The sequence below is a fragment of the Myiozetetes cayanensis genome, unplaced genomic scaffold (genome assembly GCF_022539395.1).
Source record: "Myiozetetes cayanensis isolate MyiCay16 unplaced genomic scaffold, myiCay2020 scf6-25, whole genome shotgun sequence".
Lineage (NCBI taxonomy): Eukaryota > Metazoa > Chordata > Aves > Passeriformes > Tyrannidae > Myiozetetes > Myiozetetes cayanensis.
The window spans coordinates 59,083,249-59,104,344 of NW_026087853.1; positions in this window are offsets into that span (position 1 = coordinate 59,083,249).

Genomic DNA, 21,096 nt, shown 5'->3' on the forward strand with positions numbered 1-21,096 from the left:
AACAGTGCAGAGATTTATTCATGAAAGTATTGCTTTGTTCTAATATATGCAGAGCCCAGCTGGGTTGCAATTAATAGCTAAAAAGGTAATGCCAAATTGGACTTTATCTTATAGATAGAGTCCAATGCTATGAGTAACTATAATAAGGTTACACATTAAATTACCTTATATATCAAAACTTATAAGCCCAAACTAATAATTGCCAAGTAGCAAGACAACAATTTGTTATTTCAGATGAGCCAACTTTGAAGGGATTTGAAGGGAACAGAGAAAAATGAGTTCATGTGCAGTTTTAGGAGATATCACTTATCACACAGTAATAAGATAGTGGACAGCCCAGATTGCAACTGTGAAATATAGATAAAGCAAACTTGCAAATAGAAGCAAATGTGATCATCTGTAACGCTGCCAAACAAAACTAAGAAAAAAGAACAGAAAAAAAAAATAGACATCTAATTCCGTAAAATGTAGAGCTCAGATTACAGAATAAACTAGGAACACTCCTAAATTAATAAAAGAGAGCTAGAGTCCAGCAGTAAATTGAAATGCAGTTGGTTGAAAAGCACATATTAATGCTCTTCTTCCCCCCCGACGCTGCTTTCTCTGCCTGGAGTAGCACTCCTCAGAGATTTTGTTTCTCACTGCCGTGATTGCTCATTTTTTTCAGCAGAGATAATGAGATCGAGGCAGGAATAGCCTTCTCTCTTTCTCTTATTCCATTTCATTTCTCTCCTTCAATTTGCACCACAACAATGGCAGTGAAAACACCAAGGAGATGAGTTGGGAATAGATCATGGTCAGCAGGGAAGAGATGCTCTGCAGAGGGGTCCTAGATGGAGTTTCAGCTGGGGTGTTGGGGCACGTTTCTCTCCCTGTCCTCCCTACTGAGCTGGGTTTCTCCATCTTCACATGACTCTGTGTAGTCCTGTCTGGGACCCACAAAGAAAGTGAGATGAGTCAACAGAGGAAGAACAGGTCAGCCATGAGTCTGCTTGGATGTTTGGCTGTGTCAGTTCATCCACCAGTATAGCACCCTGGAGAAGTGCTGTAAGGAAGGCTTTGTTGGGAATAACCTAAAAACCTCTGTGTGCTTATTTTCATAACAAAGTGCTAGGAATCATCCAGGTGCTTACAGTCAGCACTCAAAATGGAGGTGCTCCTTCCTTGCTGTTTCACAGATATCGCCTGGAAAGCACGGAACAGGAGGACAAGGTAAGGAAGGTGTGTGCCCTGCAGTGCACTTGTGCAACCAGAAGCCAAAAAATTAGCGGGGGGACCATCTAATTGTATTTGTTCTGCTTGCAAATAGATACCCCCCCTGCTAATTCCAGCTTCTGCTTACAAAAGTGCTCTGCAGTGTTCGCTCCCCCCCTCCCCGCCCTTCCTCCTGCTCTCTCCGTGATTTTTTTTTTTTTCTTCACTCAGACGTGATTTCTTTACATTTCCAGCTCTATTTTCTCAGTCTTTTCATCAATATTTAATATGTGAGTGGAACAGTGGGCAGTTACCTTCTTTTTCTTTTCCCTTTTTTTTTTCCCTCTGAAAGTGCTGGTGCTCAGCTCTGGCTGCAGGAGCGCTCGGCTCCTGGGAGCACTCACTGGGTTTGAGTACTTGCCTGCATTAAGGAGCCAAAGTCTAACCTGAGGCTGCCAGAGGGGGTTTAAAAAAGGCAATAATGACTAATTGACCCCTTTAATGAGCTTAGGAGTTATAAAGTAGATAATTGCGGTGCATATGACATATTTTATCTAGGTTTTCAGAAAATCTCTGATAAGGATCTACATGACAGGCTGCTTCTGAGGATGAACCTAACAGGGGCTGAGAAGGACATGGCAAAGAAATACATGAAACAAAATGAATTTTCTGTGCTGAGGGATCCCCCCAAAAGGGAATAGTTAAGTGTGATTAATACCTGGATTCATGGTTTGATTTTAAATAAATTGCCTAGCTAGAAAGACCCACCATAATGTGCTGTATGTGCTGATGATACTAAATTATGATGCATACTGAGCACAAAATGAGTGGCAAGAAACATTCATAGTGCCTTAGATCAGCTCAGTAATTGAGCTGACACATGGCAAATTAAATTTATTACTGAGAAATGTGAAATAATGCACATTGTTCTTGATATAGGGATGACAAACATAAAGACCCCATAGAACATTTTGACAAAATAGCCTTTACTAGAAGGTGGCTGTACTGGACAATGTACCCAGGGAGAGAGACACTGGAAAAGCTGAAAATAGATGGGACTGGCTTTGGCATTTGATATTTTCTTACTACAGTACATTGCCCCTGCCCATTCATTTCTTGTTTTTCCAGCTCAACACTGAGCTCCTCAGCTGCTCAGTGTTTTCTGAAATCTCCTCTTCACACCTCGTGGGTTTATTAAGATGAAAACCAAAGAAGTGAGCTGGATGCATGAAGAAAAACCCCTCGGTTTTGGAGCTGGAAAAGCAGAGGAAGTGCAGCAACAGAACTTTTAAAATGTGCAGGAACAGCCACCCTGATGACACCATCTGCTTTACCCTTCTCTTGGTACAATGAGGTAAAGAGAAATAAAACCAGGTGTTTCCTAGGACGCTGTACCAGACAAGTGAAAGGGGTGGGTGTGGGTTTGGTTACATATCTGGCTTTTCATATCATGCACACTGTGTTGTTGAAACAGTTTATGGATAAGATTCGACACACACACCTGGATCTGGGGAGATCTGATGCACTAATTACTTAATCCAGATCTAACAGCCCAGGGCAGCGACTGTGTGATTTGTTTTGGTCTTCCAGAGTTAACACCAGCACTTCCCATCGTCCTCCTGCGTGGCTGCTGTGATTCCCAACACTTGTTTTCATCTCCTTACAGTCACGTGGAGTCTATTTTTCTATTTTATCTTCTGGTTTTCCAGCTCAGTTTTCCAGGTGTGATGGACAGCTTTCCTGCTAACAATTAGAAGCCTATGCTTGGGAGAATGCTTTGGGAGGACTGGTGATGGAAGGCAGAGCAGGGGTAAGAGCTTCCAGGCACAAACAGCCACCACACAAAAAATACAGACGTTTGCAGGAGAGATGGTCAAGCAGACGATTGAGGCTGCCAACAGTGACAAAGTAGAAAGAGAAAAATAAGGTTGTTCTGTTTTGTTGTTTTTAAAGTTGTGACGTTTGGGTGTTCAAATTCATTACAACTGAAAGATACAGTCACAGGAGCAAGTCACAAGAGAACAGTCCCTCTGACTGGCCCTGATGACCACAGGATACTTGTAGAGCTTTATTGACATCTTACCATTATAAGGCACTTAATTGCACAACTCCTTAAAGTTAACATCTTATCAGAATCAGTCATTTTAGTGGCTGGTGGTGGATGCAGGCTTATTTCTGTGGTGTATGCTTCTCCTTCTGTTTTTTTTTAGCCATGAGGGTGGTTTGGGTTCCAGCTTCCAGAGTTATGCCGATGACATGTCTATGTGATTTGTTTCTTGACTACTCAGAGCCATTTAATCTCTTTGAATTTATTTTGGATGTCAACATTCTGAAATGTCTCTATGAAAATCTGTCACTATTCTGATCTTTTACTTCATTTCTTTTGCCTTCTGAGCTGTGCTTGTTGAAGGTGGGGAAATGCCTCTCTTTTCAGGATCATATTACACATTCTGTTTACAAAGTCATCTTTTTGTTACTTGGAAGTATCTCGCAAACCAAATATACACCGAAAAAGAAATTAAAAAGCTTACCTTTGTAGCATATTTTTCTTTCCTCTGAATTTACCCCCAGTAGAGTTCAGTTGCAAACACAACAGCATTTGACTCAACTCTTAAAATATACCTTGTTAATAAAGGGTTTCTAGCTCCACAGAAGAGGCCAGATCCATTCCTGTTTTTGCAATTGTCAGTGCAATTTGGCTTATGATTTAATTTTAAATTGGACTTCTCATGGAGTCCAATTATCAGGCAGCTTTGAGGTAAGAGCCTATGTTTTTGAGTGTCTGAACACTCTTGAGATCTCAATTTTTGAGCAATCTCCCTGAGATTCTTGAATAATTTGGCTTCCAAAGTTTTAAGTCAGGAATATTTTTGTCATAAAATTTTAAATGGAGTTTATTATTATTTATCTAAAAAAATTGATAACATTTTTTTTGAAGAGGAAGGGTCTTGTCTATTGTCTGATCAAAATGCTGAGAACAATTTATTTTTTTTTAAGTGAAAGGAACACGTGGTGACAGGAAATTAAAACAGAGAGTGGGTAGTTTATCACTGGAAACAATAACCTAAACTGAGAGAGTATAGCATTTATTTAAGCAGGATAATACATGAACTAGACGTTGGGAATGGATGAATTTTACCTCTCACATCGAGCTCTGTGAAGACTCTGTCACAAGTCCATTGTAGTAACTGGTGGTTCTGTATTAGGCATGGGAATTTTTTGGAGAAAGGAGTCCTCAAATGAAATTTTAAGTTTTTACTAGCTGATACTTGCCTTGATCTGTTGCAGTAATCCACCCCAAAAATTTTGCTTAAGGTACCACCTACTGCTTAATTTCCATTAATCTAATAAACCAGACTTTTTATCCCATACCACTATGCTGAGTTGGTCTGTTTGCCTGTTATAATGTGGAAAGTGACTTGGGAAGTAGCAGGTGAGATGTCCTCTGCATTTGAAAAAGAAAGTATCTACGTATGTAATGCTTTATGCTTCTTCATGCCATTTGATACTATTGATCACAGAAGCTTCTCTCTTGCCTCCAGGAAGCTTGAGGGGTAAACAGAAACACCCTTAAATGACTTGGATCCTTCATCTCAGATTAAAGCCAAATATTTGACTGGGGCAAATGGTTTTCCATGTCAGCAACCATCCCCTGAGAGCCTCTACAAGGGTTATTATTCCTCTTCTCCTCTTATAAAGCATCTATGTGATTCCACTGAAAATTGGTATATACATCCTGATGATTTTAAAAGAAACCATTTTTAAACAGCAACTTTTTCTCATGGATTCAACATTTAAAATCCTGTCCTTTTCCTTATTACCTATTTTTTTTAGTTAACGAGAAAATAAGTTTTCAGTATCCATTCCTGCTGCCATCATATGGAAAAAATGCTTCAAACAAAATCATCTTAAAAGCCCATTTCTTTAATCACCTCTCCTCCTCCATTATATTCCTCCATTGAATCCCCTCTATATCACACCAAGTTCCAGTAATGTGACTTATGACATCCTGCTTGTCTTCTCTTTCCATATCTGTGCCTTTGCTCTCATCCCATGAGATGCTGCTCCTGAACTGCTAAACTTTTCCTTACCTATAAACCATGAATATAGTGATGTGGGTAAGGAGTTTGAAACCACTACTACAACAGATGCAGGACAATATTTGAAATCAGTTGCAAAAAAAAAAAAAATCAACATTAACTGTTCTGCTGGCCAAGTTTGCTTTAAGTTGGGTAGGGGATAAATAAGTCATCCCAGCTGCTTAGGAATCCTAGTGCTTCCATTCTGGAGCCACCAAGAAATACCATTCTGTTGGTTGCATGTGCACATCAATGTGCACACGTGTGACTCCCGTGTGCTCACGATGCACGAGAACCCACCACTGAGCTCTGAGCTGTTGAGAGGAAACCAGAAATCAATCACCTGTGCATTTGGCAGAAGCATATATGGGTCTAGAAGCAATTGTTGCAATCTCCCTAAAATCCATGATGGGTCTTTTGCTCCTCCTCTTCCTCCTTCCCCCCCCCGTCCCAGGCAAAGGACAGCAGTCACCTTGCAGTCCTCCAGGAATTGTTTCCAATTTTGCTTGTGTAGGGTAAAAAAATTACCCTCTCCCTGTGCTCCTTGCAGACTGTTTGTTTGCATCAAAGTAAACATTTAAATGTCACCTAAATGTAAAAATAGGTAGGAGGCACATTAAAGAAACTTCATCTCCACTTCACATCAACACCACTAAACACATTGTTACAACAGTGACTAAAACTGTCTAATAATATCATCAGTGGCAACTGGTCAGTTAAAATGTTTTTTAATTGTGACTTGAATGTGTTTATCAACCTCTTTTTGTGACATTAAAAAGACAGCAAGAGAAACACATGGAGACATTGTCCTCGAGGGAAAGGATTAATCATCAGTGAGTGAGCAGGCCTAAGCAGATGGTCAGCTAAGCTTTCCTGAAGTCATTTCTTCTATCCACCATTCAGTGTCACTGCCAGAAATGAGAAGTGTTATCTTGACATTGAACATCTTTATAATAAAATCACTAATTGGTGTCTAATACCAAAGGCTTTATAAGCTGTAAAATTGCAACAGGGGTAGCTGAGTGGCTGACTGGGCTTCATTTTAATAAATGCTATTTCGCAAACCCTTCCTTAGTGTAGCCAGCACTGTGCTGTCACTGGGAGACCTCTCTGCTATAACAGTGTGTCTCTGTTAGCTCACTCAAACACAACAACCAGGAGTGGTTTAGCAGCAAGGCAGACAAATGTTGCCACTGCCATTGTGCTGTTATTTTTCGTGTCTTTCATGCAATGCAAGTATTTTGCAGGAGATGTTCTTCAGGATCTCGTTCTCGGATTTTTTCTTGTCTTTTTGGCAACCAGAGAGAGTCTGTCATAATAAATTATCACTTTTGGCCTTGGAAATATATTTTTGTGAAAGCTGAAAATGTGTCAGCGTTGGACATCCATGAAATTCTCATGGTTTATTGAGGATTTCTTTTTCTTTCATCCTTCTCCCTTTAGCCAGGAGCATTTGGAGACAATATTTCTTTCCTTACTAGCCATCCACTTTTTTTTAAGGGTACATGCAAATCTGGGCTGGAAAGAGTTACATACAACAGTGGTTATGTGAAAATAGCAGTTCTTTTCATTATAATTTCTATGTGTGGGTCTTGTTTCTATAACCCATTTTTCCATTTGGCAAATCTCTCATTGAGTGAACAGCGAGAACCAGATTCTGGCTTCACCACACCAAAGTCAGTCTGGAGTAATTTAGACACTCTGGATTGTGTTTTGGTGTGGTTGAGGCTCAACAGTGGCTCTCCTGAGAGCATCTTTGGTGGTGCTTGACCGCAAGGCAACCAGTATGGTGCTGCTGTGCTGGGAACTGGGCCTGATCTGAGGTTCATTTAAAGCAATACAAAGAACCTTGTGGACAGTAACAGCTTTCCAACCAGGCTTTCAGTTCTTTCCCAGTGAAATTTGAAATTTGCAGAGAGGGTTAATGCCTGGAAAATTACATAAATATGTTATGTCATAATATTATATGTCCCAAAATATTGGTAAAGGGTGTTTTTCCCAGAGATTAGAGCATTAGTGAAAAAATAATGATTAACCTTTAAAATCAGATTGGCATTTCTTTTTTCTCCAAATGTAGAATTAATACGCATTTTTTAATCATTAGTGTAATTTTCAGGATGATACTTTTGTTCTTTTGGCTGTTGAACTGTTACGGCTGCTAGTAACCCTTCAAATTGTTTGCTTCATTCAAGCATTCTTTTTTGAATAATTCATTAGGCATTATTATCCAAGCGTGGAACACCTCATTTAGCACTGGTGATCTTTTCCTTATGTGTAGCTGACAGGCAATCAAAGTTTTTATCAGTGCAGAAAATTTGCAATTCAGAAATGTAGTTGCAGCAATTAGTAGCTATCAGGTAGCATAGGAAGGACAGCTTCATAAAAAGAGAGAGTTGAATGAGCTCAACTGATGTTAGCACAAAAGTAATGGATAAAACTAACCAGCTGTTTCTAAATTTACCAAATGGAACATTCCTTTTCCTCAGAATAGAGGCTTTAATTAACTTTGTGTTATGTGTGGCTTCACGAAAGGAGAAGTGACTTAGGTGACAGAACATCCCTCCTTTGGTGCCCTTCACTTAATTTTGTAACTGTGTTAAGATGTCCTGTCGATATACAGCCCACTCCCTGCCTCCCTGCAGGAAAAACTTCCAGGTTTCTCTTTGCTCACCTTAGGTCCAGGGGAGAGCAACGAGGTTTTTTAAAGGTATGGCAGATTTTTTTCTCTCTCTCTCTCTCACGACAAATATTGATGTTTTTATGCTGCTGTAAGAGGCTTGCTGAAGTTTGGGCACTCCAAAGTGAACTCGCAGTGTGAGTGACACTCAATCTCAGAATACAAATAAATATTTCTAGGAAACAAGGTGGGAGAAGAGGTTGTGGAAGCAGGAGGAAAGAGGGAACTCTTAGTTTCCTATTTTACCAATCAGTCTAGCTCATTTCTGCGTTGCAGATCAGGAGATGTTTATACTGGATTTGGCCCCATGAATCACATTCTGGAAAGTTCGAAGAGAAAAAGAAAGCATTAGTGAAGTTACCATCTACAGTGTTCACTGGAATCCTGGAGGAGACATGGACCTTGGTCTTGTTCCTGGGATGGTTTATCTGGTTTGGAGTGGACTTTTTCAGGGTTTAACTTCAGAGACACTTGGTCTGCCAAGTCCTCCCATCCTGCTGAGTTGCTCTAATTGGTTTGTGACTGAATAACTGTCACAGTTCCATCATCCTCTCGTATCATTTTTGGAAGTAAGAGTGCTCCCTGGCCTCCCTTATGGTTCTTGTTTGAAGGAGAAGTTTCCTGGCACTGAATCCCAGAGAAGTTTTGCCTGCATGCTGCCCCAAACAGGGCAGCTGGCTGGCAAGAGGGGCAAGCAGGAGAGGAAACACCTTTCCCCAGGTGTTTCTCTGCCTCCACCCCATGGGTGTGCAGCACCCTGGCCACAGGGCAGCACAGGGGGCCTAGAGGGCCACATCCCCTTCTGAGATCCCTCACTCTCACTGAGCACTCCAAACAGAGCCTACAGGTGTGTGAGAGGGGGGTGTTTACTGGGGCCAGGTCTGCTGAAATCCGGCATGGCAAAGCTTGGGGCTCCACTTCTGTCCTGTCCTGTGGCCTTCCGTGGGTGAAGTTTCAATGAAGCTCTTTGGCTTTTTAACGAAAAGCAAAACGAGTCCTTCAGTGTCCAAGTGGAAGGAGTCCAAGCCTGAAGCGCAGAACAGCCCAACTGATTCAAGAAGGAGAAGGTATGTGGAGCAAGGCCCTACATCAAACACTTCTGTGTCGTGGAGGTGCAGACTGTGAAAACACCGTTGCGGTGTAATTTAGAAGCATTTAAAACCTGCTCTCTTTGTGCCTCTTGCTGGTCCACTGTACTCAAGTAGTGCTTTTAAGTATTGAGCCACGTGTGGTGGGCTGTGAACACTATTTTATCCATTGTGTTATCTGCCTCCTTTTAGTGAAATGAAATGATGCCGTGTTTCACGTACTGTTTCTTCCCCTGACAGCAGCCACAGGGCTCAGGAAACTGCTCGGAGCAGCGTGGGCCATCTCCAGCAAACGCTCCCGTCTGGGGAGGCACTTGGGAAGCAGCAGAGGAAGCAGGTGTGCAGCTGCCAACCCCCACTCCCCACAGGGAAAACTCCGCATTCCCGGCAAAAGGAACCTCCTGGCGCGTTCTCCCGTCTCGGGGGTCTGCCTGGCCTTTTGCTGACAGCATAATTTCCTTAGGAAGTTTCAGAGTCTGACATCTCTGTTCATGACCCTTTTTTCTGAGCAACATTAATATCTGCTGCAGGTTTGGCAGGTGCAACGTCCGCTAATTGTGTCTGCGTCGCCGGGCCTGATTCAAACACCCCTCTAACATCTGAATTTTCTACCTGGGCAATGAACAGTCCTTCTTTTCTCCTGGAAAGAGTGCCCCGCTCGCTTGTGAACTCCTGGCCAACAATCTCCCAGCAAGAAGAAACATATAGTTAGGAAATCTGCCTAAGCCATCCTTGTGAAAACTCATCAGCACGCCTGATGGCACGGAATAGCCTTTGCCAGTCTGAATTACGGCTCGTGTCGCAGGCACAGCCAAAGCTCTTCTGTAAGATGAGCAGGGGAGACACCTACCTCGAAAAGCCAGAAATAGTTGATATAAACTTGACCGAAGTGGCCATCTGAGGTGGTGAAAAGCAGCACAGCGGGAACCCACAGTGACCAGACACTGTGCCAGGCAGAGGGTGAGCCTGGGCTGATGAGCTGCTATGGCAGTGAGCTTCCCATGCCTTGCAATCCAGTGAAGCATGCCTAACCTGGCACTGATTACTCATCCCTGGCACTGCTCACTCTGTCCCAATTCATTTTTCAGAAATAAATAAGATTTTGAGAACATGCTTTCTTCCTAATGAAGAAAGAAATGTTAGATCTCCCTGTGATCTCCACCACAACTAGCCACCTAATCAAGTATACATTTTAAATATAAAGAGTACATTAAAATAACAGTTAATCAACACTAGATTTGTGTCCAGTCTGGTTCTGTCTACCGTCAAATGCTGAGAAGCTTCTGAAATCCCACATTTTTCTTGATGTCACGAATATATGCGTATTGATTTTAACACTGGGAGAAGAACTTCAGGGAAGGTAAACAGAGAAATCTCAGATTTGATAATCCTGAGATTTTTTTTTTTTCCCCAAGACTTAAAACTCTCATTAATTCTAATTAAACAAGCCAGTATAGCTCATTTGGATTGTGAACTAACAGGTGCTTCTGAGACTGAAAGCAATCATCTTCTGCTCACCCTGGCTTTGCTGGAGAGTACAATTAGATCCAAAGTATATCTCCTAATGATTCTTCATTTTTTGTGGATTTTTTTTTTTTTTGAAGGGGGGATTGTTTTTAAATGGAACCAACTCGATGATGTAGCAAAATTAAACTTCAGTAGTGAAACACGAGTGAATGAGAACCTTTAAATGTGTAACCCCACCATATTGACTGGCTCTTTCTCTTTTTATCCTATTTCTACTTCTACACAAGTTCCCAGGTCAAATATAAATACTTTAATGATGCTCTTCAGAACTGCACTGGACTGGTTCTGGTTCTATATGGCTGATGCAACAATATGTTGAATCAAGTAATTCTTTATGTTTAAGCTCAGGTCCCTGTACAGCTTTTTGGACAGTGAGAGTGGCACAGCCTAACAGCGCCCTGCACTTACCACTGCTGCTCCACATCCCACAGAAGAGGCTAAAAGGATTTTGAGGTCTGTGGCAAAGTGTACAGTCCTAAATCCACTGAGGTATGAAGCCCCTACTGCAAGGTGACAGCAGTAAGTACTAATAGATGGCATTGTGTTGCTTTTGTTTTATGAAAATTTCCCCTGTGCTTCCTCCTTCTTTAGTGGAGGAAGTGGCTGAGCACCAGTCCTTAGTCAACACATCTCTCCTTATTATTGTTATTATTTTGGCAGAGGTTGGTCTGTATTCACTCCCACCTGGGTGTGGAGATGCCAGTCAGATGATTTGTCCTCTGAAACTGAACCAAACCCTCTGATAAATACTAAAGTTATGGGGAAGGACTTCTCTGACCAGTCAAAAGCTTTAGAGAAGCTTAACTCAGATGAATCTATTGGTGAAGAAGGGTAAATTTCTCTAATGAATTTCTCTCCTAAACTTTCCCGATAATTAAGAAGCAGCACTGACTGGTCACTGAGGTCATCATTGAGCAAGCAGAGCAGGACAGCAAAATCCCCAAGTGATTGTTTCCCAAAGACTACTGTGTAACCATTCCCACGCCCAAGACATACCATTCCATCTGGGCTCATGGGTATTTTTTTTTCTAAGGGCGGTTTCTTTCTTCTCTAATTATTTTTTTCACAAATCAAACAAAATCATTGCCCAGTCACAGAGCATTAATCACCTTATATAACTTCATAGCAGTGACACACAGAAATGTAATAAGTAATAAAAAAATAAGGGAGGATGATGCATATGTGGAAAGAACTGCAAGGCAGAGAAATTGCTCTGGATGTGTCACCACTTTCTCAGGTGTATCGCAGAAGGATAAGGGAAGTCATCTCACCTTGAGGCTGACTAAAACCCCTGAGATGTACTCCATCTCAAATCCAGCAGAAAAAAAAAATGTATGTATTGCTAGGAATTAATTGCTTTGTAGGTATAGATTTTAGAGATAACTGAAGCAATAAGACTAGAAAATATATTAAAAAAAAAGATGGACAGCTAAACACATGCTTCATGCCAACATGAAGCCAACATGAAGCCAGCACAGCTTTTCCTGCCAACAGGACTTTTACTGTGACTTCACTGGAACACAAGAATAACCATAGGGGCCCAGAGGAAGGCACATCTCAGCATCCTGTCTCCAGCAGTGGCCATAGCAAGTGCCTCGGGTCGAGTGACAATAAGGCTGCATCTCTGGTATTTACATCCAGTAACACTCTCCTAGTCTCACACTGGGTCTGATTCAAGAGCTTGCCTGAGTCTAATGCAATTTGTCTGTTTAAGTGCCCTCAGTAAATCTCTCTCAAGTGCTTGTCCAGTCTCCCCTTTCCAAATCCACATCATCTGCTGGCAAGGAGATCGTAGGTTGAGGGGCAGATTACAAGTTTCTGTATCTTTCTTCCTTTTGGATCAGCTTTCTGAGATTTTCTTTGATAATTTCTGAATGAAGAACTCTTGTGAACAGTGTTGATAAAATGCCTCCTACTTGATAGGGAATATTGCAAAAATCACATAGGGTTTCTATTCCTTATTTCGTTTCAGCATTGACATATCACCAAATATTCATCTTCAGGTCTTACCCTTGTCTTGAATGAGAAATGTCAGTGGATTCCAGATGCTTCAGTAGCTCACAAAATATTAGTAGCATTATGATAAAACACTCAGATTACCAGCTGATCTAGAGTTGCGTGTTTTAAATGGCATCCACTCCTTTTTGGAACTGCCTGCCATTTGTATAGGCAGACACCACATTTTTGCATCTGTACAACAAAAAAGAAAGCATTGTTTGAGTTTTGTAATCTGAATTCCTTGGGGTTTTTTAGAGTTGTCTCTGTAGTGAGGGGTTTTCATCAAGGTGCACATCATATAAAACTGACAGATTCGTGTATGTTGCTGTTTGGTATTTTCCTGGAGCACATGAAGACCATTTATTAGGACCTCAGGGATGACAAGGGGTGAGTCTAGCACAGTTTAGAAGCTATAACAACTTAAAAAAAAATTCAAAGACTGTTGTTAGGAGTCACCTTCACTGCTTGCCAGCACAGGGGAGCACCTGGTCAGGCCTTTGTCAGGCCAGGTACAGTCACAGCTCTCCATCAGCAAGTGTGATGAAGTTAGTTCAGTTCAACTGGAGACAGGAACATGTGGCTCCTGAAACCCAGTTATCTGAAAATACGCTTTGTGCATTGCTAATAAGAGGGGGAAATAGTGCTGCTTGACATTGGCTTTACCTCCCTAGCCAAAGTCTGTTAGTAGATGCAGACAAACGTGTTGGTGCCTTACAGTGATGATGGGAAATCAGATTATTGAGCTGGTGGTCTGGGAAAAAGGATTTAAGTTTGATTTGGTCCAGAAGCTAGAAAAATACAGATATAAAACATTTTAGGTGCTGCTACAAAATACGTCTATCTCTGTATTTATTTTTATATATGTGAAATGAACTGTAGACCTTTTATGTGGCTATACTTACCTGCCTTCCTTCCTGTATGAGGAGCATTGCACAGTGACTAAAGAGAGTGGTGGTGGCTTTTTATTGAGACAAGGGTAAGTGTCTTGTCATTTAGCAGCCTAATTACTGACTTGAGACTGTATCAGAAAAATCCCACTTACTCAAATCAACACTGGATTATAAAACTTTCTGCTGTAGCTGTATATTTGTAATATTTGCCTCTCAGTGCTATCAACAGCCCTGTCCTTGCTCTGGTATTTAGTGCCTTGATTAGAGCAGAACAAATGCCATGGTAAGTACCAAGCTTTACTGTTTCTCCACTCTTTTTGGAGCTCCTGTGAAATAAATCCTAATGCTAAAGAGAGGCTGCAACACTCTAAGCCACAGGCATGAACAGCACAAGGTGTTGCCAGCTCTGGGAAAGACAGAAAGCCTATTTTCAAATCCCTGTGAATGGGTTAATGCTGTTGCTAGGAAAAGATTTGCCCTTTTACAGATCTGAAGGGAGGTAATGTTGACAGTAAGGAGTAGAGGCCCAGCAAGGTTTTAAGTTTTTGTGTGACTTTTATTTCAGGAAAGGAAAGGGCATTGACAACAACAGCTGCCTGTAGCACAGCTTCCCCTCCTTTTTTTTTACACTTGACTTCTAATATGGATTCCAGGCATGATTCAGCAAAGAGAGGGAAGAAGATTTTTACAGACATGGACTGGCAGTATTAGAAAAAAAAATGGTGCAAAAAAAACAACCCTGGAATAGCTTAATGGGCTCTCTTTGATAGATCTAGAATTTTGATCTTAGCAATCTTGCACAAGCCTTAATTTGTAAGAGTTTTATGAGTCTCTTGCTTTAACTGCAGTGAATTATTTGCTGGGAGCACAGACTTGGTCTAACAGGGCTCATTGGTCTCGCTCAGAGAAGGTCCCAACTCATCTGGAGCCTCAAAATGAGAAAGATAAAACCACTAAATTACATTATCTGGAGACTCATTTTGTTCTTATTTAACTGTATGGCAAATAGATGGAGAACAATTTTGTGATCCAGAAATGCCAGAAATGGTGCTGACAACTGGGGTACTTTATCCCTCCTTCTAAAGGAAGTGCTCCCATTCCAAATCTGAGACAACATATTTTAGCTTGAGGAGGAGATTTATAAAGACAATAATAAACCTTTAGATCTCTTCCAGCCTATCCTCATGCCCCAAGACAAAAGGAACTGTTTCTAAGCTATATCTACTGGATTGAAATATATATATATACAAGGTAGTCACTTTAAGTAGGCAGCTGTGAGGAGTCAGGAGTTGGCTGAATATTAGGTTGAAATCAACTGGGCACACATAACTACAGGAAAAGAAGAGGAAAAAAAAAACAAACTTCTGAGAGAGACAGAAACTTGATCAGTGTGGGAGTGATTGATTTTTTCAGATGGTTGTGAGAGTTGGTAGTTATTGTATTTTAGCATATGATTAGAACAGCTTGCGTTTGGGTATTGTTGAAATCTAATGGACAGTGGATAATCTTCAGCAATTTAAGTGTGAATTAAAATGACAAATGTCTCCTTTTGTTGAAATGGTGGCACAGTCAGGTGAGGTCCCTGGTGGCTGAGAAAGGGAAACTTTGTACTCATTTTTAAAAGAGGAAGAAAGAAGGATCCTGGGAACTGCTGACCTCTGTCAGCCTCAGCTCTGTGCCTGGAATGATCATGGAACAGATCCTCCCAGAAGCTCTGTTTCTCTCTCTCTCATGGAGAACAGGGAGGTGAATCAAGACAGCCAGCATGGCAAGTCCTGCCTAACCAACCTGGTGGCCTTTTTTGATGGAGAGGCTACATCAGAGGACAAGGGAAGAGCTACAAATGTCATCTTTCTGGACTTCAGTAAGGCCTTTGACATGGGGCCCCACAACATCCCTCTTGCTAAACTGGAGAGATATGGATTTGGTGAGTGGACTGTTCAGTGGATGAAGAATTGGCTGGATGGTTGCATCCAGAGGGTGGTGGCCAACGGTGCAATGTCCAGGTGGGGATGGGTAACAGGTGGTGTTCCCCAGGGCTCTGTGCTGGGGACCGGCATTGGTTAATATTGTTTAATATCTTCTTCAGTGGGATCGAGTGCACCCTCAGCAAGTTTGCAGATGTAACCAAGGTAAGTGGTGCAGATGACACACCTGAGGGACAGGATGCCACCCAAAGGGACCTGAGCAAACTCAAGAAGTGGGCTATGGGAACTTCAAGGGGTTTAACAAAGGCAAGTTTAAGGCCCTGTGCCTCGGTCAGGGCAACTCCTGATATCAATAAAGGCTGGGGGATGAACAGATTAACAGGGGGATGAACAGATTAATAAGGGGAATGAACCCTGTCCTGGGCTGCATCCTGGGCTGGTGGGTAGCAGGACAAGGGAGGGGATTGTGCCCCTCTGCTCTGCTCTGCTCTGTGAGACCCCACCTGCAGTGCTGCACCCAGCTCTGGATTCCCCAGCACAGGAGGGACATGGACCTGCTGGAGTGAGTCCAGAGGAGGCCACGAAGATGACCAGGAGCTGGAGCACCTCTCCTATGAAGACAGGCTGAGAGAGTTGGGGGTTGTTCAGCCTGGAGAAGAGAAGGCTCTGGGGAGAACTTATTGTGGCCCATCGATGCTCGTAAGAAAGATGGGGACAAATTTTTTGAGCAGGGCCTGTTGGGATAGGACAAGGGATAATGGTTTAAAAAAGATATGAGGAAGAATTTTTTACAATGAGGGTGATCAAACACTGGCCACAGATTGCCCCATCTACCCCAGAGATGCCCCATCCCTGGAAACATTCAAGGCCAGGTTGGATGGGGATCTGATGAGCAACCTTGGGGGTTGGACTAAATGACCTTAAATGTCCCTTCCTACCCAAACCATTCTTTGATTCTATGTTACTGGTAGAAATAATTTATGCAGCTGATAAGAGCAATACTGTATTGACAGCAACATTAGAAGGAAGCCTGTGAATTATGGATGGCAGCACAGGCTGTCATAAAGCACTTTGCAACTTTAAATCCCCAGAAGCTTGTACCAATAGTGTCCATACCTCCTCCCTCTCCTCTTTAGCAATTGAAGACTACTCTTTTGTTAAAAAAAAATAAAAAAATCAAACTGGCAAGGTCAAATCTACAGAATTTTCTGGGTCTGGGGCTGGCAAAGGAACAGTAGAGGAGTGACTGGCAGGGATGACAGAGTGTGCATCTGTGTGCAGAGAGATGTGAATGTATCTACCATTTCTGCACTAAAGTTTTAATAATGCTTTCATTTTCTCTTAAGATTATCAGAAACTGAGACTCATCCCTTGCGATCCTTGTGTTAATTGTGGCTGTTTATGATAATAACTTTCTTGATTATTTTGGATGATTTGAGTTCTGAGACTTTCCTCGTATATATGTGAGTGCATCTGCGTGTTTTAAGATATGAAAATTGCTCTGGTGTATTCCTGTTAAATTGCATGGTAATAACTATAACAATATCCCACATAAATTATGACTGTGGAGACTTACCTACTTGTCCTTGCCTCAGCTAATTATATTTCACCCCCATTCACTTTTTTCATGCTGTCACTTCAAATGTATATTTTTTGGTTCTCTGGCTCTGTGGTACCTTTAGTACATTCCCTGACAGCAGGGTGGGTTACAGTTACAGTGGGGAGACTTGCTGGACTAAATGAACTGAAATGAAAGATATTTTAGTCTCCTGACATACAATCCTCAAGTAACTGTATGGAAAGCTGGTCTTTTTTTTTTTTTTTTTTTTTTTAGTGAATGAATATTTCTGAGAATTAATTCAAATGCCCTGAACGAAGCACATCTGGGGACAGATTTGATGCAGAGACAGTCCAGACAAGTCAGAAACTGCACCTCCTTTTTTTTTATAGGGCCAGGCCACTGGTGTGAAGCCCAGCATGAGGACCAAGCTCTTTCAACCACACATGAAGATGAATGGGCTAAAACCTTGCCCCTCTTGAGGCTTTAAAAAAATGGAAACCTGAAGGGTGAGATGGTGTTTCTACTTCTGCCCATTGCTCTCCAGAGCTCAGCTGTCCAGACCTGCAGTTTTAACATGCATTAACCTGATGTTTTATGTGGAAGATCCTTGCCCAGGAAGTGACTGACATGTATTCAAGTCCCTCCTCAGTCTGAAAAGATCCAAACTGCTACCCCCCAAGGAGGACAACCGAACCCAGGGAGCACCCAAACTACAGCCAGACTTCCAGGTAAATTTCTATTTAGTTTTAAAAGCAATTTACCCTTGAAAAGACCATTTTTCTAAGAAACATTTGGCTGCAGGTGGGTGGATGGACGTCTTTAGAGAGCAGTCTGGCTTGGTAGAGCAGCATTTGGTTGGAAGGGCAGGTCTGGCCCCACGTCTTCTGAGCTCCACTGTCCTCCATCCCCATGCCTTCTGGTCTGTGTCATCCCAGAGGAGCAGTGTTGTTATTCAGAGGTCTCTTTATTTAAAAAAACATATTTTCAATGAGGAGTTTTAACACTGGACTGAGTGCCACAGTACCAATGGGACACAAGTTACACAGCACTCTGTTAGCAAGGTGGGGCAGGGATGTACCTTCAACACTAACGGCCCAGTTCACCACTCAGGTTTCTGCCATTTACATTTTTTTTCTTTTTTTTTTATAAGGCATTTATAGCTCTCTAAAACCTCCCATTTTACCTTCCTTGTCCTTTTCGCAAAACATAACAATAAAAAAATTAAAGCTCCTCGAGGGGACGATGATTTTTTTTATTTTTGTCAAAACACTTCTCCGCTTCATAAACAATGAGGTATTTCAGTCAGACTTAAACCCACGATTTCCAAAAAATTTATGAGTTATTCTGGTGACATTGCTACTGTATTAGCCTTTCTGTTCTCTCTCTGGCTTCTTATACTGTCAGATACTATCAGAGTACCTAAGCACCTCACGCATAAAATCAATAGCAAAAGTAAAATCTCTACAGGGGTTCATACTCTCTGGCAATGCTCCCTTCTCACTGGTAAAAAAATTTTCCTTGACTCAGGGCTTTTTTTTCCTTGATTTTGAAGAGTGGAGAGGAAAATGTTTAGCAATAAATGCGGTATTTGTATCGTGTAAGCTGCACCCACAAAAAAAAAAAAATGGTCCTTAGAGGTACAGGTGGCCCCTCCTGAAAGTATCTACACCTGGGTTCCCCATGCCAGGTGGGGTGGACATCCATGTGCCCACCCACACCCTTTGCCTGAGGTGACGTGGGCTGGGGACAAGGATTTATGGCACAACCAGGCTGGGTGGCCCTTGCACCACGCGGTCCTTGGCAGCCCTGGGGCTGCTGTGCCAAAATGGGTCAGCATAACCCCTTGTTTGAACCACTGGCCTCATCTGACTTCCACACCTTCCCTGAAATGGTACATTTCTGTTAAATTCAACCTTTTCATTTGTTTCTAAAGCCCTCTCTCACATCTGTCTGTCGAAGCACTTCTCGTCTTGATTTGCCTCCTCTACACCTTTTTGCTGCATTTCTCTCCCTCAGGAGTCTCTTTTCAGGATAAACAGATGCTATTTAGTTTCTTCCTCGTATGGAAGCTCTTCCATACTTTGGAATATTCTCATCTCTCTTGTCTAAAACTTATCACTATCTCCTTTTTTACAGTGAGACACCAGTAGGGCAAAAAATTACGTCAGGTATGGATGCACCAAGGGTTTAAACAATGGCATAATGACGTCTGCTGTTTCTTCTCTCTTTGTTTTCATCTTTCTGTGCACAGGGACACTGATGAAACCCCTCTCCGTAATGTCACCAATGTCACTGCAGAGTTTTCTTTTGTGTTGTCATTTGTGTTGCATTTCAGAGCGGAAAAAAGTATTTTTAGTAACACGTGAAGCATAAAAGCAGGTGCTGCATCTTTCAGTTTCACAATTTAACCCAAATGGCTTTCTGTGTCATTAGCTTCATGCAGCCCCGCTGAAAAGAACTATAAACTACAATCTAGGCTGGTTTTTTTCCACATAAAATTTCCAGCAGCAGCAGCATATGTGCTTGTCGTGTAGCTGGGGCTGGTCCAAGCCGTGCAGAAGCGCGTTGGATGGGACCGTGCCCGCGGTCGCCCTGCGGTGCTGCGCTCACGAGGAGAGATGCCAAAGGGCTCCTGGTCATCCCTGGAGCCCTGTGGTCCTCTGGAGGTCCCCTGCTCCTCGCAGGAGGTCCCCAGTGCTTCTTCCCAGCCCCACCCCGACGCCAAGAGGGGTTTGCAGTCAGCAGTAGGTCCCAGAGTGATGGGACCTACGGTGTCACTGCAAAGGGGGCACTGGCAGACTGCCCCTCAGCAAATCAAACACTGGTGGGCAGACCCACATGTTCAGTGGGTCCAGGCTGAGTGAACCTGGTGCCAGAGTGGTTTAGTTCCCACACGCCCCCACCGGGATGAATTTTCCTCTGAGAGGCCCACGTAGAGCTCACGCTCAGGTTGTTGGTGGTGATGGCTTCTGCAAAGATGTGAGCTGACACCAGCACCCGTTCCTCATGCAGCTGCTCTTCACTGCAGCCCTCCTTCGTGCCGCCCACCCTCGTGCCAGCCCACATAAAAAAGAGGCTGCGCTGTAGATGCAGTTTCCAGTAATGACATTGATATGGGTTAACCCAAATTTGGGGAATCCAAGCCTAAAACAGAACTGATTCTTCAGAAACTGCAGGCTATCCACCCCTGGAAAACAAGTGTTACTATGGATTGCCCTCAGTCATGCTGGGGACAGCTACCCCTCTGGCCAGGGAAGCAGCTACTGGTATTTGCTCTTTTATTTCTAGTCCTGGAGCAAGCATATTTCAGCCAGATTAGAAAATCTGAGACATCAGTTTGTGCTGCTGATTGGCAGCTTTTTCTTCTGCAGCAAGTGCAGGATATTTCCTGGGATGCTTTGCAAGCAGTCACCTCTGAGTGCTCAGCAGAACAGACCACAGCCTCACACGCCACTCTCTCTCCACAGCTGTCTCACAGCTGCTGTACAGCCCGAGAAACTGTTGTCACTACAGCCCACAAAATTCATATGCTGTCCCAAACCACATTTTTTTCTGTGCTGCAGGACCAGTAGCCTGATCTATGTTGTGTTCCAGGAAAAGTGTGAGCAAGACTGAAGCGTTGCGACTTGTTCTTCGTCTTTGCCGCAGCCGTGGTGAAGTGGACGTGGGGATTCAATTCAGTGACCTATTTCCTTGCTTTCCACTAAACTTCCACCAGAAACCCATAGCCTGTTTTGATGCTATGAGGTTTGAACTTGGGATCACTCACCATAGCAATGTTCATTCACTGTTATTTTGTTGAAGCAATGTAGAAAGACAAGGTTTAATCTGTGAAATGGGCCATCTGTTCCCATACCAACTCTATAATAGAATGCACAACTATTTCAATTAATACAGTAAACCATCTTTAATCAATACAGATGATTTTTGTAGAAATTTTTGGCAGAAGATGCCATCATCTTTTGCCCTAATTTTTCTTGATTTTTACCTCCTTATCTTTCTATTTAAAGTAAAGGAATGACAACTTGTCTCACTGGGAGAAAAGTTTGCTCATGGATGGATCAGGAATAATTAAACCAAATGGTACTGCAAACTCCAGCAGACAGGATATCTCCATTACAGAGAGTAATGTTGTCATTTCTTTGACCATCCTC